The sequence below is a fragment of the Melitaea cinxia genome, chromosome 24 (assembly GCF_905220565.1).
Source record: "Melitaea cinxia chromosome 24, ilMelCinx1.1, whole genome shotgun sequence".
NCBI classification, from domain to species: domain Eukaryota; kingdom Metazoa; phylum Arthropoda; class Insecta; order Lepidoptera; family Nymphalidae; genus Melitaea; species Melitaea cinxia.
Genome location: NC_059417.1, coordinates 2,471,870 through 2,488,314, shown reverse-complemented (window position 1 = coordinate 2,488,314; position 16,445 = coordinate 2,471,870). Strand labels below are relative to the sequence as shown.

At 33.5% G+C, this 16,445-nt stretch overlaps 2 long non-coding RNA genes across 2 annotated transcripts in view; one reads left to right on the top strand and one right to left on the bottom strand.

The window, feature by feature from the left end:
• LOC123665615 overlaps positions 1-9,776 on the bottom strand; it is a 22,909-nt gene extending 13,133 nt beyond the window's left edge. Inside the window, exon 1 of the long non-coding RNA XR_006745084.1 lies at positions 9,735-9,776. This is a non-coding gene — a long non-coding RNA (uncharacterized LOC123665615). The remainder of the gene's footprint in view (positions 1-9,734) is intronic.
• Positions 4,900-16,445, top strand: LOC123665616. The gene is made up of 2 exons (XR_006745085.1): positions 4,900-4,943; positions 16,386-16,445. It is a non-coding gene; the product is annotated as an uncharacterized LOC123665616 (long non-coding RNA).

The following is a 16,445-nucleotide window of genomic DNA, read 5'->3' as shown; positions in this document are numbered from 1 at the left end:
TATAGTATGAAATTTCCTGTTCAAAATATGGAGCACCTCAACTGGGGTAAGTACCTCGACCTTACAGAAGACCATAGCTAAATAATACTGTTTCGCTTGTGAGCCATACGCTTGTTTGCCGACCTAGTTATATAAAAAAATATGTTTTTATTAAAATTACAAATAGTTTACTTTAATGAAAGCATCCTTGTTTTGGGTTGTCTTGAAGAAATAGCTAATTAGGCGTAAGTCTACCCATTGTAACAATTAAGGCATATTTTAATTTAAAGCTAATTTTCTATAAAAATTGGTTTGACCACTATCATCGTCGTATCGTCCTCGAATAAAAGTATATCAAACAGTAAAATTAAATTTAAAAAAAAACTTGTCTTTTAGCTAACGTACTTTTCAAATCAACTTTGTACTACATACGCGCATGTTCGTGTGTTTCTAAGAAAGCTGCATTTTTTTTCCGGCAAATATCGAATAGTCAACCTCGGAAGCAGATATTAGTGTAACTTGAAACTGCATGAATACACCCATTCCAAATATGTATATATGTCTTTTTTTCTCGTCAATTTTGAGTTCAATTGTTTCAATTTCTTTTATCATTATTATTTATTTTTAGTTATTGTTCGTTCTTACATATATATTTTGATGTTTTAGTTTATTATACCTATTATTTTTATCTTATTTTAACATAAGTTCATCGTGTTGTCTCGCAGTGTATTTTCGCAAATGAAGCACTTATTATTATTATTAAATTTTCCATAGGAAAACACTCATAGTACAAAAACATGCTGTATAAAATCTTCCAAGACAAAGGAGTACAGTTTCGTTTTATCGCAGTATTAATACCGACTAGACCCACCTGTGTTACCTAATCTAGGATATCTCCTAGACTCTCGAAATAGAAAACGGTCATGTAATAGAGTACATTAAATCACAGTCTAAACGAATTTATTCTTAAAAGTAATATGATTCCAACTAAAGAGGTTGTATATTTGCAGCTTTTATTTTATTTATTTTTTACTACAAATAATATGACAATGATTAGTTTGTTTGTATTTTTATCGTTATACTTTAAAACTACTGGACGGATATTAATAATTCCTTTAAAATTAGGTAAAATAAAAATTTTGAATTTTGATCTGGTGATACGTGATTTATAGTTTTTTTTTTTATAGACATATGTTTTTTTATTTCACTTAATAGTTTGAATTATTATTATTATTGTTTTGTTTGATTTATTTTATTTTACGGTACTTACGTTACTCTCTAAAATACTAAATTTCCTAAATACTTTTATGTACTTAATTAAAAACCAATCAAAAAATTAAAAAAAAAAACAAGAACTAGAAAATATATATAAAATTCAACATTTTTTCAAATTGTGTTGCTTCTATACTATCCGAAGGAACTTCGTTCCTACCTGGTGTCCCATGACACCACATAATTTTTTTTATCTATTAGGTAGTCAAATTTCCAACTAGAATATAATTCAGGCAAAATACTGCTTGAAATCAAATTAAAAGTCTGTAGCTAAAAATAATACCCATAGTAAGCTATTTGTCGCACCAAAGACGCTGCTGCCCGTCTTCGGCCTGTGTATTTCAAAGCCAGCAGTTGGATGGCTATCCCGCCATCGGTCGGCTTCTTAAGTTCCAAGATGGTTGTGGATGGTTGTGGCCAGTACAGCGGTCACCAACCCGCCTGCCCAGCGTGGTGACTATGGGCAAAACACATGAGTTCACGTTATTTTTGACGTAAACTTGTGGAGGCCTGTGTCCAGCAGTGGACTGTATAGGCTGTAATGAGAGTAAGCTATTTACATTTCACAGTAACAAAACCTGTTCACGAACTCTATTAATATGTATAGGTGAAAACAAACTTCGCGGTACCGAAGCGAACAATGAGGCTCCAGCTATTGTGTGGATCACTTTAAACTTCACCTTCAAAGCCTAACAAAGAGGACCATAAGCTTTGATTAACAAACTGTCAGATGCCTGTTAAATCAAAAAAGGCTTTATTGTGACTAACAACAAACAGGTATCTATAAAAAAAATTGTCAGCACGAATTAGGATTTGTATTATGGATTTTACTGATTTTTTTTTAAATAGTCTAAATATTTAGATAAAAATGCAAGCTGTTTTATAGACACTAATTTAAAAAGTGTGGTTTTTTTATCTCATACAACTAAGTCAAGAAAGAAGCGAACGGCTCACTTGATGATAAGCAATTATTGTAGCTTATACGCCTGTAACACCAGAAGTATCGCAAGCGCGTTACCATCCCTACCCCAATCATACCTTCATCTCCAGAAGCTCTGATTACTCACCACGGGAACACAGCACTGCTTGAAAGCAATATTATTTAGCTGTGCTCAAAAAACACATTAAAAGGAATCAGATTAGTAAGAGGCCCAATGTAGAAACTTAAAACAGCAGAGTGACAAATTGATTTGAAGCATGCAATTTTGGAACCAATACACCTGAATGTTTGACAATTAAAATGTAAATAAAAAAAGGCATAGACAATTAAGAGCCCATGGATGTTTATGTTATGTATTCAAAAAAACGCACTACTACTAGGCATATTTCTCCATCTCGGAGAAGAATCTGAGCTTCACCTACCACGCTGCTGTAGTGCAAATTGTCGGATATAATTCCTACTATGAGTAACGTTTGCTATCAGTTGTCTTTTACAACATCCGGGACGAATAGCGTAACGTGCTCTCCGAGACACGACATCAAAACGGAAAAAAATATTTGTACAAATACACTCCGAGCGGGAATCGAACCAACACGTTACGCGTACCACTTCACCAAAGCTATCGTATACTTACACTTTAATGATTTACAAGATGGTAATTTCATGTTCTAACAATATTGTGTAACTGGTTTACATTTATAATAAATAATGTTAAATTCTGGTAATAATAGGCCAGTTTAGATTATAGTATAAAATTGAACGCAAAAAAAATTATTCTTTATTTGGGAATATCGTAATGTTTGTAAATTCTGTTATTGTTAAAAATCAAACGTTACTGAAAAAGGAATATCGGTTAATCTTAAGTTTTTAGTTGTGTACAGGGATTTATTGGTATAAGTTTGTAAATGTCGGCATATTATTAATAGGAGGTGATTGGCTGAGACTTGTTATAAAAATTTAGAACATCCTAGGAATATTTTGAGACGTCGGTGAATGTTTTTTATTATGAGACCCTTAATGAAACATCTTAATAGCTATATTTAAGATATCACATTGTAGTGCGTCGCCTGTATATTTACATATTATTTAAGTAATGCTGTAGTATAATTATGATTAATATCAGAAACACATTATTTTATAGACATGCTTAGCTGGATGAAAGTTTGTTGCCCCTTCGGGCTTAGACAAAACCACTGGATCGTCTACTAAGAAGCTTTGCCTTACATATCGTTTAATGCATTTAATAGCTTATCTTCATAAGAATCATAAATTTACTTTAGTTCTTGAGAAAAAATTATAAATCGTAAAAAAAACATCGCTCCTATTTTTGCACATTTAAATATCCTTACTAATATTGCAAATGTGAAAGTGTGTTTGTTTGTTCCACTTTCGCGACTTAACATGGAATTTGGCATGCATATAGCTTAGGGCCTCAGAAAGGACATGGGCGGACGGACATATATTTCATCCTGGAAAAATACGTAGTTCCCGAGGGACAGTAAAACATTATCATAGGCCCGTAACTTGGGTGATATTTCTATGAATGGAAAGCTGGAGATCTCAAGATTTCAACTCATATTAGCGAAAGAATCGCAAAATATAATACATATACAAGTTCCGGTAGATTTAAAAGCTGAAAATTAATAAAGCCTACTTAGAGAGCTATTACGTCTGAAAGATTTTATGGTTAACGTCCATACAATAAACTTAAAAAAGTATGTGTTATAAACGAACGTCAAAGAAATGCAAGGCCATCGCGGTGAATAGGAACTGAAAGCCTTTGAAGACTAACAGGAAGAATGTTTGCAAGAGCTTTGATCGTCAATCAGATTAAAAATATTGTAAGTCTTGATATTGAATGGATATTGAATTTTATACAAGTTACAGAACCAAATATATCGATATCATTGAGTGACTTTGATAATAAAAAGGATTGCTAAACAGACAAGGAATAATAACAGAGTTTATATATAAGCAAGATTCTGTATACCATTAGAAAAAGCCGTAAATAATTAATCATTTGCAACACATTTACGATGTTTCTGGTATTGCAGGCGTTTATAAGCTACGGTAATCGCTTACCATCAGGTGAGCCGCTTATTTCACATTTTGACGTATTTCGCAATAAAAATGCCTACTACCATAGTGTGTGTATCGTTAAGTAATATCTATGAGATCAACATGGACAAAAAATACAACAGTCATATTACTAATAATGGACAATGCAAGGTAGATAAAAAATAACAAAACGACGAAGGTGAGGGTAGGTGAAGAAAAAACTCGACACCTTTTTCAAGAACATGTTATTGTCGTAAATTCACATAACGTAAATTTAAGTCATATTTGTTTTTTTTTTTTGTGTTTGTATAACGATAATAGTTAAGGATTCTGACTACGAAAAATCTGTGCTCTTTAATATTGAAAGCTATACACCCAAATACTGGTAGCTATTGTCTAACGGCTGGTTTCATAATTTATCTATCTCTGGTTTTGCCTCCTATTTGTGACAGTTTATATGTAGCTTATGTCAAAATTCTATCTATAAGCCAATTTAGAGACATAGTGAGTATTGAAACTGGACAAAAATCAACTGTACCTTAACTTTAAAGACATACTTTTATTATCTCCGTGTCCACGTTATTCCCTTTACAATAAATAAAAAACACAAAATCTTCAACTATTCATATAAAGTTACTAGCTGACTCGGCACTCGGCAAACGTTGTCTTGCCGTTAAACGCTATTTAAAAATAGGTGTTGGTGGTACAAGTGTGAAAATTTAGGGTTGTATGTATTTTTTAACGCCAAATCATAATAAATTAAAAAATAAATAATTTATCTAAAAATTAAGAAGAAAAAAAATTTGGGTTGGACTACCCTTAACGTTTAGGGGGATGAAAAATAGATGTTGTTCGATTCTCAGACCTCCCAATATTCACACAAAATTTCATGAGAATCGGTCAAGCCGTTTCGGAGGAGTTTAACTACAAACACCGCGACACGAGAATTTTATATATTTAGATGTAATTCAGCAGCATCTTCGGTGCGACAAAGCCAGTACTGCGGTCATCAACCCGCCTGCCCAGCGTGGTGACTGATGGGCAAAACACATGAGTTCACGTTATTTTTGGCGTAAACTTGTGGAGGCCTATGTCCAGCAGTGGACTGTATAGGCTGTAATGATGATGATGATGATGAGATATAATTTGAATAAGTCATTGTCAGCTTAGGCAAACCCATAGGCAAAGGATTGACATAAATTTTCATTGATTTTCATTCTGTTATAAGGTTCATCTAAGCCCATGAATGCTGACTCATCTCAGATAACTCGCGTCAGCTAAAAATAGCCTTCAAGGTGAAATTTAACACATTGTTATAATGTCGTTTACGACGTAGGAGTGTTAATCCCTCCCTTGACCTTTTTGTGGCTTAAACTAAAAACTTAAGGGATATTTCACTTGTGGCTGATAAATTTATATGATGTACAACAGTATCCAACAGATAAAAGCTTATCACATATATTTCTGTTTGATCGACGTCATCGTTTTTTTATGTGTGTCCGTTGATAACATAGTCGTTTGTGGACCGATTTTGATGATTTTTCTTTCATTGGAAAGGAGATATTCTAAGGGTTGTATTTTTTATTTTTTTATTTAAATTCTTTACTGTACAATAAATACACTAATACAAGTGTGTACAAAAGGCGGGCTTAACGCTAATGCATTTTCTATCAGCCAACCTTGGTATGTGCAAGAACGTACGTATGTGTGTAGGTGTACAATAAAAAAATATATATAATATAACATTACATATCATAACATAATCCTAATAATATAATATAATAAAATGATACAATCGTGATAACCAGGGTCTGATGGTGGCATCCCAGATAAATCGAGGGGAGCCTTCGAAAATCGTAATGGCAACTAGTGCGCTTTTTAATTTTGTTCATATACTTAAAAATGTAACTAAAAAATTACTTAGATTGTATTTTATTGTAATACTGTGTTTATTTGTAAATTTATAAATGGTTTTCGTATTTTTGTTATTATTTTATGTATTGAAAGAGAAGTCGATCATTGCGTGTGACCATTAATAAATAATATCGATATATTTAGGATTCAGTTTTAGAATATGTCGTTTTAATCCTGTTTTAAGCAATGAAAAAATTGCTACAATATCGTTAGAATACGAAGGTAAATTTAGCAATTGTCAATAAAGTTGTAATAGTTCAGGTAGGAAATCGGCCGGTCGGGATCGACCGAGAATTCTACGGTTCAAATCCCCGTCTCCACATCGATTATTTTTTTCCTTTTTTTCTAATTGCACTCATGATTTTTTTATTTAAATAACCAGTTCATATTTTTAATATTATGTCGGTAAAATCATAAAATATTATTCATATTTTATCAATATGTAATTCGTATTTAAATATGATTTTCAAAAAACACGATTTACTAAAAATACCGAGCTAAGCTGGGTCACCCAGGTACTGTGTATAATTAGATTAAGATAGCACGGGTTCAAAGCTTAGTGGTTTTTTGTTGCTATTTTTTATTATTTTATATATTGTAATTTTTTATAAACGATAATTTATCACTTTTTTAATTTTTCTTTGTGGTGTACAATAAAGAGTATTTATTATTATTATTATTTAAATAAAATTGAAGTCGGCTTTTTTCGTTTGCTAGCAAACAATAAAATTATTCACTATCAAAATTCCAATGGAATCTGTCAGATATTTCAATTTACAAACTATGTAGACAAAAGTTTTGGTATGTTTCATACTTGACATATGCCTGAGACCCTTCTGCTGATAAGGCCTATCAGTAACTCATGTACGAGAAAAAGATTATCAGTGACTGGTAAAACAGGCACTTAAAATCAGTTAAAGTTTTTTCATTTTTTTATTATTCCTTCAAACAAAGTAAATAGATTTCCTTAATAACGGAACTATGCGATACCAGAAGCATCGCAATGACATTGTTGGCTATATCAGAGCTTCCCCCCCCCCCCCCTATCTCGCAGGATCTCTGGCTTCCTTACTCATCACGAAACATGACTTTAATGATGTATTACTTGGCTACGATTTTCTGTTAAGTTGACGTACTTCCCCAGTCAGGCTGCTCCAGGTTTTGAGTAGGATACTACCGCTGTACCCTACCTCGATGTAACCTTAATCTCTTCCCCTTACCCTCAATGAATCACTCCTTAGCTCATCAAAGTTATTAATCAACATCTAACAAAATAACCACTCTTAATTGCCATTTACCTGAATCACGCTATTAAAATTTTCTGTAATACGAACTATATATAAGAATGCTATTCACTACACTAGTGGGGTCATCCGCTTCGAGGAGAGCCAGTCTGTGTCAAGCTGGTCAGAGTTGACACTTTCAATCAGATGAAACTCTTCGTGAGTTTACTTGCTACCCCGAGTGACAATCATGTAACTCGTGTTCAGTGAGAGGCTTGCGTGCAGCCTCGAAGATGCGAACCATGGCTTTGAACAAGCTAACGCGACCCCAAAACTTTTGCTGTTTTTTTATAATAATAATAAATCTTAATTAACGTTTTCAAAAGTATATAAATAGAACTAAATTTATGGACAAACATTACGGTTCAGCTTTTGAAGTAAAACTTCTTCACGCACGCTTTACTAGGGGTGTAGACTGGTGAATGCGTGACGAGAGGGTTTCGAAAAGTGTGATCGGGCGAGGCGAACGGAGTAAAAGAGAGAGGTGCGAGCACACGTTTTCTTTCTCTCTTTCTCTCATAGCTAGTTACGTTTCATATATCTAAGACAGTTCAGGCCTATTGCGCAGAAGTCTGACTTCAGTCGTGTGGTCTAAAACACACTCGTTTAATTTTTTTTACCATACCCTCTTCCCTGAGATTTATATCTCTCTGAACCTTGAAAACTTTTAAATTATATTTTATTTTGTCTTGCAAGCTGTCAAATACGTACAGCTTAAGTAATAGTTACGTTTTTTTCAAATTTTCCACTGTTACTAATGTAAAATCACTTGTTTTGACCCAGCCGTTCCCGACTTTTGCGCTAAGATACACATTTACTTATTCATTTTTATTTATACAGATTAGATTAGATACTAAATCAAGGAATCATATTACATTTATATCAAATCTATTAAAACAATACATATAAAAAAACGTTACGGATCGCTGTCTGTAAATGGAAGATATATGAGTAAAAATATTATTGGGACCTTTATCATCGCAAATAACACCCAAAACAATAATTGTTAAAATTTATATCTGTCTGTTTGTCTGTGCGTTTGTGCACGCTAATCTCAGAAGCGGCTTATACGATTTAGCTGTAGTTTTCACAAATATATTGTGGTAAGCTTCACTTAACATTTAGAGTTTCTTTCACGTCAATCGGTTTATAAATAAATAATTATGTTTGCTCGCAAACGAAAAAAAAACCGACTTCAATTACATCGACGAGTATCACATCGGCGTTATAATACAACGTAGATCGACGAAAAAATAGTTAAGTAACTACCCGTTATCAAAGATTACTCAAAAAGCAGTTATCAGATCTCAATAAAATTTATATGTGACCAGATGATAAACATCAGCTTTTGATTAAATTAAAAATTACAAATTCGGTACACCCAGTAAAAAGTTATTGCGGATTTTCGAGAGTTTCCCTCGATTTCTCTGGGATCCTATCATCAAATCCTGGTTTCCTGGTTTTCATCATGGTACCAAACTAAAAAATATCCCCTTTCCAACAAAAAAAGAATCATCAAAATCGGTACATCCAGTAGAAAGTTATGTGGTATAATACAACGTAGGTCGACGAAAAAAGCGTCAAGTAAAAACGCATTATTAGATATAACTCGAAAAGTAGTTGTTGGATCTCAAATAAATTTAAATCGGACCAAATGACACACACCACCTTTCGCTCAAAAGAAATTTGTCGAAATCGCTCCACCCAGTCAAAAGTTCTGAAGTAACATACATAAAAATAAAAATAAATAAATAAAAATAAAATACAGTCGAATTGAAAACCTCCTCCTTTTTTGGAAGTCGTTTAAAATGTTATACCAATTCAAAGAATCACGTGTAACATGTAAGTACCCAAAACGCAGACGAAGTGGCAGGCACAACTAGTATTGGAATATAATTTTTATGTTTTTTTAACCGACTTCCAAAAAAGGAGGAGGTTCTCAATTCGACTGTTTTTTTTTTTTTTTTTTTTTATGTATGTTACATCAGAACTTTTGACCGGGCAGACCGATTTCGACAAATTTTGTTTTAATCGAAAGGTGGTGTGTGCCAATTGGTCCCATTTAAATTTATTTGAGATCTAACAACTACTTTTCGAGTTATATCTAATAATGCGTATTTACTTGACGCTTTTTTCGTCGACCTACGTTGTATTATACCGCATAACTTTCTACTGGATGTACCGATTTTGATAATTCTTCTTTTGTTGGAAAGGGGATATGCCTAGTTTGGTACCATGATAAGAAAACCAGGATCTGATGATGGGATCCCAGAGAAATCGAGGGAAACTCTCGAAAATCCGTAATAACTTTTTACTGGGTGTACTGATTTTGATAATTTTTAATTTAATCAAAAGCTGATGTTTATCATGTGGTTACATATAAATTTTATCGAGGTCTGATAACTACTTTTTGAGTAATCTTTGATAACGCGTAGTTACTTGATTATTTTTTCGTCGATCTACGTTGTATTACTCTTCGATGTAATTGAAGTCGGTTTTTTTTTCGTTTGCGAGCAAACACAATTATTGATGTGAAATTTTTTTAGGCGCATGAGGGGTAAAATTTTTACGAATCAAACCACATTGAATACACCGGTTCTCGTCCGATCACCGAAGTTAAGTAACGTCGGGCGCGGTCAGTACTTGGATGGGTGACCGCCTTATATTACAATTATTTTTGAATACATATTTCTGAAAAAGACATAAATCATAATGCAATTTAAATCCGCTTCAAAAAAACCCATCGTCATATATGCGGTATCAGCGCTACGTGCGCATCGACGACGGGCCTTTTATGAAACTTCTGCCTATAATCACATAATAAATGTTAGCAATGACAGTAAGACATTATATAATCCTACAATTTTATAATGTCGCGCGCGTCATATGGAAGACGAACAAAGTATTGTGTTTTTAACATTGGTCGGTTTAACAACGAAATTAGGCACTGCCTAAGAATAACCTGTCAAATTAAATTGACTTGAATTCGATACCTTTTGTACTAATATTTATGATTTTTGACACGGTCGCGTAATCGCAACATTCCACAGAGTAATATTATGACAATTTACTTAGAATTTTTCGTTTGTGCGTTCTTGTTATTAGTGAAGATATTAATATATTAGTGATGAATAAGTTTACTTGTGAAATATGTAACGGAGATGTGTGTTTAATGAAATTAAATAGTGCATCCAAATTCAACACGTTTGATTTTACGGATAAATTAAAAATTCTTCAGGCGTATCGATTTAACATATAAATAACAATGACGTTATAATTTTTCATTTATTAATAAATAAACAAGTACTTTAACAAATGAATAAGTAAATGTGTAACTTATCGCAAAAGTCCGGAACGGCTGGGTCAATACAAGTAATTTTACATTAGTAACAGTGGAAAATTTGAAAAAACGTAACTATTGCTTAAGCTGTATTTGACAGCTTGCAAGACAAAATAAAATATAATTTAAAAGTTTTCAAGGTTCAGAGAGATATAAATCTCAGGGAAGAGGGTATGGTAAAAAAAATTAAACGAGTGTGTTTTAGACCACACGACTGAAGTCAGACTTCTGCGCAATAGGCCTGAACTGTCTTAGATATATGAAACGTAACTAGCTATGAGAGAAAGAGAGAAAGAAAACGTGTGCTCGCACCTCTCTCTTTTACTCCGTTCGCCTCGCCCGATCACACTTTTCGAAACCCTCTCGTCACGCATTCACCAGTCTACACCCCTAGTAAAGCGTGCGTGAAGAAGTTTTACTTCAAAAGCTGAACCGTAATGTTTGTCCATAAATTTAGTTCTATTTATATACTTTTGAAAACGTTAATTAAGATTTATTATTATTATCAAAAAATAGCAAAAGTATTGGGGTCGCGTTAGCTTGTTCAAAGCCATGGCTTGCTTCTTCGAGGCTGCGCGACTGCGCGAAAGCCACTCACTGAACGCGAGTTACATGATTGTCACTCGGGGTAGCAAGTAAACTCATGAAGAGTTTCATCTGATTGGAAGTGTCAACTCTGACCAGCTTGACAGACTGGCTCTCCTCGAAGCGAATGACCCCACTAGTGTAGTGAATAGCATTCTTATATATAGTTCGTATTACAGAAAATTTTAATAGCGTGATTCAGGAAAAGTTGTAATCAGATCTCGATGAAATATGACCACATGATAAACATCGGCTTTCGATTAAGTTAAATAAAGTTAGTTAAATCATCAAAATCAGTACACCCAGTAGTATGTTAAGTATTATGTAGTTGATGTAAAGTTATTCGGATTTTCGAGAGTTTCCCTCGATTTCTCTCGGATCCCATCATCAGATCCTGGTTTCCTTATCATGCTACCACACCAGGGATATCTCCTTTCCACCAAAAAAAGAATTATCAAAATCTTTTCATAAACGACGAAGTTATCCCCGAACATACATTAAAATATATATATACTAGTGACCTGCTCCGGCTTCACACGGGTATAAAATATAATTATAGCCTATGTCATTCACTGAAAAAATGATTAAAGTCGATCTAGTAGTTTTGATTTATTCGTTACTGCCCGTGGCCCGTACGCGTTAACTTTAGAGTAAAAGCCGGCCGGAACTGCCGCAAACGCTACGTGTGGTACGCTAAATGTGGGTAGTCTGGAAGAGATCACTATCTAGTGATAAGACCGCCCGTTGCATGCGAAGTAATTAGTATTTTTTTCCCTTTAAGCTTTATACTTATGTAATTGTTATATGTTACTGTGTGCAATAAAGCTATTTATTATTATGTATTTAAGGTATTTATTTAGATAAGGATTAATGCTGTATTGGTTAAAATCGCTTTGAAAATTAGCCATTATTTGTCGTAAAAAGTAAATGACAAAAAAATGTTATTGTGGGATATCCATAAGAGAAAGACATATACCATAGCGGAGTTTTCCGTAGAACTTTTCAATTGTATAATACTTAGTACATTATTTTGATAAATCTCGTAGGGTTCTGGCTGCAATTGCAATGTAAGCGGAAAAAATGTAATTATTTACGACATCACCTTAGAAACCTCAAAAATAACAGTATTTCTCCATTATTTAATGGATGTTATTATACATATATATATATATTGAGTTTCCTTCAGCCGAATTGAGTAACCTCCTCCTTTTTTGATGTCGGTTAAAAAAGACTTCATCCAAACCGGCAGCGAATCATTTTAACTCTCTCTTCTACTACTAATCCTTCACGATTTACTAAAAATACCGAGCTGAGCTCGGTCACCCAGGTAGTTATTAATTATAACAATAACTGTTTTTTGGTTTTAATTTCGGATATTAAATATTGTTTGTGTTTATATAGATCAAGGTTCATCGAAATCAAGGATCAATATTAATGGATACATAGCAGTGCAAAAAAAAAATTAAAAGAAATAAAAGATTCTTGTCTTATTGACTCCACTGGTAACAGGTCAACTGGTACTTACATTTTGACGTGGCAACGATAAAATAAATCGATAAACAACGGCTGTATGCACGACAAATTACAAACAGACATTCCAATTTTATTTGTTTAAATATATAGATGCTGTGTGGTTAGGACATCAAAGAATAAAGCCACCCCTTCTCTTCCCGTGGGTGTCGTAAGAGGCGAGTAAGGGGTAACACAGTTCCACTACTACCTTGGAACTTTAAAAGCCGACCGATAGCAGGATAACCTGCTTACTGGCTTTGAAATACACAGGCCGAAGACGGGCAGCAGCGTCTTTCGGTTCCTACCCAGCGTAGTGACTATGGGCAAAACACATGAGTTCAAGCCATTTTTGGCGTGAACTTGTGGATGCCTATGTCCAGTAGTGGACTGCGAAAGGCTGCTGTGATGATGATGTAATGATAGATTAAAAATAATATATTTTGTATTATTGTATGTATTCATTTTTTATTGTGATCTGTTTCAACCTGTTATTGGAGCAGCTGCATTGGAGCTGCGTGGTGGATTAAGCTCTGATCCTTCTCCTACATGGGGAAAGAGGCCTATGCCCAGTAATGGGATATTACAGGCTGAAGTGTAGTTTTTTTTTGTTTGTAAGCAAACAAAATGCTATGCCACACATTATAACAATGTTCCTATGCGCTTAATTCCCGTCAATCAGCTTGACTGTTGTCGAACCAATGCTTCGACTTCGAAGTTCAATTTAAATTAACTTTCAAACTCACTAGCGCATTTCACTTCGAGTTATAGACTCACGTTGGTCGGGGACTTAATTATCATGGAACGTTCCGCGTAGTATAAACATTTATTGGGGAAAAGTTCCCACAGTGACTGTCGCCCGGAATACTGCTAAATGGGGATATAATCTAAATGGAATTGGGGTGTCTATGTTTTTAAAGGAGTTTTAAATTCCTAAAGTTTGAGATTTCTCCACAAATGGATATTTAGCTAATTTTGTGGTTCACCCAAGTCCATTGTAATGTGATTATTTAAAGCTTTTAAAACAATTTTCAGTATTGAGTCTGTCCATAGTGTATGACAGAATTAAAAATATACTTTATCGATATTTCCTCTACGATCAAGGTGTGTCTATAAGTGATCACTGTCTATACTTAATATTATAAAGCTGAAGAGTTTGTGTGTTTGTTTGTTTGCTTGAACGCGCTAATCTCAGGAACTACTGGTCCGATTTGAAAAATTATTTCGGTGATAGATTCATTCATTTTTTGAGGAAGGCTATAGGCTATATATCATCACGTTAAGACAAATAGGAGTGGAGCACCAATGAAGAATGTTTCAAATTGGGGGGCTTATTTTTTTTTAAGAGCTTCCGCTGCGTGCGCTGCATAAACAGTTAAAGTTTCGCAAAAATCATGTATGACAGAATTTTTCCTATTCCACGTGGACAAAGTCGCGGGCAGGAGCTAGTTAGTGATAAGATTGCCGTAGTACTCTGTTAAGTATGAATATTATTATTTGTTTAGTGTTATTTTAACTATGCAAAAAAGCAGTAAAAATATTTTGTTTGTATAACAAAATCTCAAAGCAGTCAAATCGTAAATCAGTCAAAAGAAATTACTTCTCCAATATCGCAAATTTTCAAAAACTACTTACTTTATTCAACCCCTCATACCACTTTTGTATTGTAACTGAATGATAATGTTAATGTGTAACTACCACCGGATATAGAATATAGACACAGCTGATAAGATAACTCAGGTAATATTAGGAAGAATTTCGACAGTTAAACATCGAGATATGTAATAAATAAATTCAAACACGGTACAGTACACAAACACGATCATCTGTCTGGTAGGCAACTTAAATCGAAATCAGAAATAGGTTTATTCAAATAGGCTTCAAAAGCAACTCCGAATCGTCATTTTACAAATTGAAATTTTAATTATTTTTAAAAGTGATGCTACCACCGGTTCGAAATGCATATTCTACAGAGAAGAACAACTAAAAAAACTTCACAGTAGTATTCGTTAAAAATATATTAACCGTGTTTTTATACAAATTCGGTAATATCTTCCATGAATTACCAGAGGACAGTATTATTATTACTACATCTATCATACCTAAAATTGTTAAAAATTAATGCTCAGTACGGAGCGAGATCATCAATGACAGTACTTATTAATTTAACTGTGATTTCCTATAAATCAAGACTCTTAAATGATTTTAGACTATCTTAAGAATCAACCAGCGATAATGAAAAATTCACATAACAATTGCTAATGATATTTTTAAAAAGCTGAATAAGATTTGTTGAAGATGAGTTCAGTCGTGAAGCTAGATCAATGGGTATTTTATCGAAAAAGGCTACAGACGTTTGCTAACTTTTCTTTTCAATTTACAATAGCATTATTTATATTTAATTCAATTGTAATAGTTTGCTTATTACGTTTCCCACACATATTGTCAATTATGTTCCATGTGCATTTAATTTTATCATTAGAATTAATAATTTTATTTTCGATGTATTTTGATTTAACAGCCATGTATCTATCTATAAAAGTTTTAGAATATTTTTTTATATAATCAAAAAAACAAAAAGTTTCCTGCTTCCATTGCTTCAAACTCCCAGCAGCTCATTCACAAAATTTTAACTTTTTATTTGTAGCTAAAGTTTTTAGTTTAAAACTCATCTGAAATTAATTTTAAAACTGAATTGTAAATTACACGTGTTTCCTGTGTCATCAATTCATCATATCTACTTTACATATTTTTTGCGCCACAATATCATTAAAACAATTTATTTTCCTTACTTTATGTCTATTTAAACATTAGTCTTAGTAGGGAATAACATATCTTCTAATTAGCAGTGAAGCCTTGAGGTGGATTAAGCTGTAACCATCTACAAGGAGAAATGGGCCCATGCCCAGCTGTTGGATGTTACAGGATTAATCAAACAAAAAATACTTATATATATATATATATATATATATATATATATATATATATATATATATATATATCTACTAAAAATACTTATATATAATATATCTTATCTCTATTAATTTTTACTTCACGACATTGAAACAATCTGTTAATGTAATCTCCTAATAAATATTCAATGTTAATCCGCTAATAATTTTATCATCACAGCAGCCTTTCGCAGTTCACTACTGGACATAGGTCTCCACAAGTTCACGCCAAAAATGGCGTGAACTCGTGTGTTTTTGCCCATAGTCACCACGCTGGGCAGGCAGGTTGGTGACCGCAGGGCTGGCTTTGTCGCACCGAAGACACCTGATAGTGATCGTTACTCATAGTAGGGAATATATCCGCCAACCCGCATTGGAGCAGCGTGGTGGATTAAGCGCTGATCCTTCTCCTACATGGGGAATGAGGCCTATGCCCAGTAGTGGGATATTAAAGGCTGAAGCGTATACCTATATAGAATAACTAGCTGACCCGGCAAACGTTGTTTTGCCATATACATTGTTTCTGGAATGTTAAAATTGCTATAAAAAAATAGGTGTTGGTGGTAGAAAGGTTGAAAGTTTAGGGTTGTATGTATTTTTCAATGCTAAATCAT